Source organism: Corvus brachyrhynchos, unplaced genomic scaffold, assembly GCF_000691975.1.
Source record: "Corvus brachyrhynchos isolate BGI_N302 unplaced genomic scaffold, ASM69197v1 scaffold223, whole genome shotgun sequence".
Lineage (NCBI taxonomy): Eukaryota > Metazoa > Chordata > Aves > Passeriformes > Corvidae > Corvus > Corvus brachyrhynchos.
The window spans coordinates 2,941,648-2,945,726 of record NW_008237174.1 but is presented as its reverse complement, the minus strand read 5'-3'; positions in this window follow the sequence as shown (position 1 = coordinate 2,945,726).

Here is a 4,079-nt window from a genome sequence, read left to right as displayed (position 1 = left end):
AGTACCTACTTGAATATATGGAAAGTGTCTTAGACCTGTTACGAGACCAGGCTTAGGCCTTCATTTTCAGGTAAATTATCACCATTAAAACACTTAGAAGGGCAGGAGGGTGTGAGGTGGAACCCTGTTCATAAACGTTTTGTAAGTTCAGTTATACTTCAGAATGGATTGAAAATGACTGTGAGGTGTTTCTTATGGGAAACATGAATGATTTTGAGTGTCCCATGGAGAACATAATTTGCTTCCAGTAGGATACCTTTGCTATAAGCCCACCTAGAAGATACCAGGAAGCAGAACATCTAGGTGTGTATACCTTAATAACTGGGCCTGAGCCGTTCTGGAGGTGGGGGGAGAAATGAGCTGGTTTGTGCACATGCTGAAGAAGTGAGACCACAACAAAACCAGCCCCTTGGAGATGTCCCAGCTGTAGCAATGAACCCAAGATCTCATCAGTTGGGTTGTTTTGTGCCATGTCCAGTGCCTTCCTGCCAAGTCTCTTTCCCCATGGTGGCCTGAGGTTCGTGGCTCTGGCCATGCCCCTTGGAACGAGCCCTGGTGTTACTCTAGGCTTGCACTGGGCAATCCCAGTATTGATCTTCCACATGCTTAGGAAAATGCATTCCCAGGAGTTGCTCTGGTAAAATTTGAAAGGGGAGTTGTGACTAGAAATAAGCTTTGTTTTTCAAAGAGATGAAGATTTTTGTAATTTAGTTGTATGTTTCCTAGTCTTTAAGAATCAGGTACAGACCTCTGGGACTCTGCATATTTCTTTAGAATTGGTTTTTAAGTGTTTGGAGAAAGCTGCCTAATGTACATAGCAATCTCTTGTTGCAATTTCTGTGAGTGACTAAATTGTATGAAGGAGAATCTGAGACAACATTCAGCTGCAAGCTGTGTTACTGCTTAATGCATCTGCTCTGGGTTTTGGGTTATTACTGGGCTCTGTCTGCTGAAAAAGCACAGTTGTTCCCTGTACAACATCACAGGAGAAGCTGGCAAATAAACCTTGTGCCAACCTATTTGATGCAACCAGTTGAGGAGTTGTGTTTATTGAGCAAAAGTTATAAACAAAATTGGGTTCTCCATAATTTTTTCCATCTATTTAATTTCCAAGTTTAGCAGATGCATTTCCTTCAAACATAGAAGGTACCAGATGATAAAATCCTAGTTAAACTCTGAGGAGGTTTTTTATTTTTAGTGCTAGCTTCCTCTAGATCAGTGGAAACAGCACAAATGAGAATGGATGCATAACATCTTCCAACATGTTCATCATCCTTATTCTCCCTCAATGGGAGTTTCTTCCTGTCACTTTATATAACAGCTCCTCACACTGCTCCTTTTTAATGAGTAGCCAAATTGTTGCAGGCAGTAGGCATGTTGCAGTTTCACTCAATGTGAATATTCCCCACCATGCCATTTTGACCTCTTATATTTTGCTAATTAATTAGCTAAATCAAAATGTCATTGGCTGTTCAAATGGGTTTGCTTAAATGTTAGGTCAGACTCTAAACTTGCTCTGTAAAATCCTTGTAGCACAGCTCCTGCACTGCTTTTTGTTGGCCTTTACCTGGCCCAGAGCTGGTCCAGGCTCCGTGGCAGTACGAGGCCTTTTGTTGTGAAGAGCATCCCAGTTACTTGTGTTGCATCTAGTCTCCTATGTTATTTTTGTTCCATCTTGTTTGATAGGTGCTAAAGGTTGATTTAAGAGCTTTTTCCCAGTAACTTTATTACTAATTTACATCTAGTCATAATAACGTGAATGTGTTGGTGTGGTGGCTCCATGAGGTCAGAGCTGGTCTCACTTCATCTCAGAGCTGGAGGGGTCAGCTCTGGTGTCAGCTCCTGACCTGGTTATTGAGGCTGCAAACAAAACACCTGCAGGCATCACTGTGAAGCTGGTGGTGGCATAGTCACCTCCTCATTAAGAGCTGGACTGACATCCCCTGCCTTGTATCTCAGAGGTGGCCACAGAGCCATCACAAGACAACTTTGAATTTAACTTGGAAAGAGAATTGGAGCCTTACTGGGTGTTCTGTGAACTTCCCAGTGCATCCCAGTTAATGACTGTTGTTACAATGAGGCCCAAATCGGGGGAAGCAACTGCCAGTTGGTAGTAACTACATATTTTTCTTTCAACTTGTTGTTGGCAGTGGACAGAGGGGCTTCAGTAAAGATCCAGAGAGTTGAGTGCTTGATTGCCCCACCTATAGTCACATATTTTGTTCCTCTCTGATGACGTGCCTATAATGAGCACAAAGCTTGGTTTCTGTTGGTGTATTGTAGTGATTTTCTGTACGGCTTGTAACTGTTGTTTCATCTGCAAAGGTAATGATTTGGAGTTTTCCCTTTTTTTAAGGTCTCCTTTTTTTAGTAAGGAAGCATATGTAAAGTGTAGAAGCCCAAATAATACAAATGCTCAGAAGCCCTAAGCATAACTTATCTTTCTAGTTACCTCTAGCCTTTCCTTAAAAGGCTTCTGTCTTATTTGGTCACTGACACTGAGATCTGAAAATTCGATTTTTAAGATAGAGTTGTATTCTGGATTCTTACCTGCTTGCCTTAGGATGAATCTGGGTTCCTAACAGAGGAACTGAGTGTCTGCAGATGGTAATCCCACATGAGATCGGTCAAGGCTGTCATATTGCTGATACCTCAACCTGAAAACTGAGTGGATGATGAAAACTTGAAGGGGTTTTTAAGGTAGATGAGCAGCATAGAAACATGAGTCAGCTCTGCCATGTCAGGATGTTAGAAGGAAACTTCATTAAAGCAGGTTTTGGGGGGGAAAGGTCATTGTAGAAAATGGGTGGGAACCAGTGATAAGTTTAGCATCAGTGTTATGAAGAGGATGGAGCAGGCAGAATGTGAGTTGGTACTTTATCATTCCATGGTGTGAATGTGTGAAGAGGCCATGTGACACAAAGTTAGCTTTGCTAATTTTATATCTTGCCTTTTTCTGTAATAAAATGGTTATCTGCTCCTCTGTCCTTGTGCTGATGTTTCTAACCATTTGTTCATTATGTGCTTATTCAGTCTGCACTAATTGTTTCTGTTTTCTTCAAATAATCTTTCTTTATCCATTAGCAAGTTGTTCTCCCTATTTATATTTTGAGTGGTGTTTTACTCAGATTTGTCCCATTAGTTAGCTGATGGCTTTGAGCCAACACATGTAATAGGGGAAGATAAGGAAACAGATTCATAAAGTCATTGGAGCAGCTAAATGTGGGTAAATTCCTACCAGGGATTTGCACAGTTTAACAAAAGAGGCTGTTTTACAGTGAGGCAAATATTAGCATATTCAGGTAGCTTTTGTAAAATCCATTCAGCATATATGCACGTGTGTATATATGTGGAGTCCAGACCTTAGTCATTACTACCCATGCACAGAGTTCATGGCTGTAAGCTATTTGTCCTTCTTGTGTCCATACCTGCAGATTGCAGATGTCAGTTTTTATATATAAAAACCTTGGTGTCCAAGTCCTCATGTACAGAAAGCCTTACCTTTGAATTACATCTGTGACAAGATGAGTTTGACCATGACTTGGGGCAAGAAAGAGATTCTGGAAGTTTTATTTATAACACAAACATTACTGTTTCCTTGATCTATGTGAAATAGAGATGTTGACACATACATTTTAAATTGTGGCATTTGCACTGGATTGTGTTTTTGTTCTTTGTCAAATATGTAGTTTCATTTTTGACTTGTAAAAAATAGGCAGTTTTTCTTTCTGTAGCCCATGTAACCTTAGTCTTGTCTGAGATAAAAGAATTTGCTTTTTTTCCCCACCTTGTGGCTCATTGATTGTGCTGGAATTGCACCCAAGATTAATGTCTAAAGTTTGGGGATAGCTGTTTTCTTAAATTGGACTGCTGAACTTGTGGGAAATTTAAACCACTTTTCAGCATGGGAGCCAGCAAAACAATTAACCCATGTGGTAGCATTCAGATTGAGATCACTGACATGATCTCATTCTGCATGCAACTTTGGATGTTTGGATGTCAGCAAGGAGGCTGAAGAGTAGAAGAATAGATTCAGCATCAGAAAGGAGTTAGTTTTCCTCTTGCTGAGGGTTCTGCAG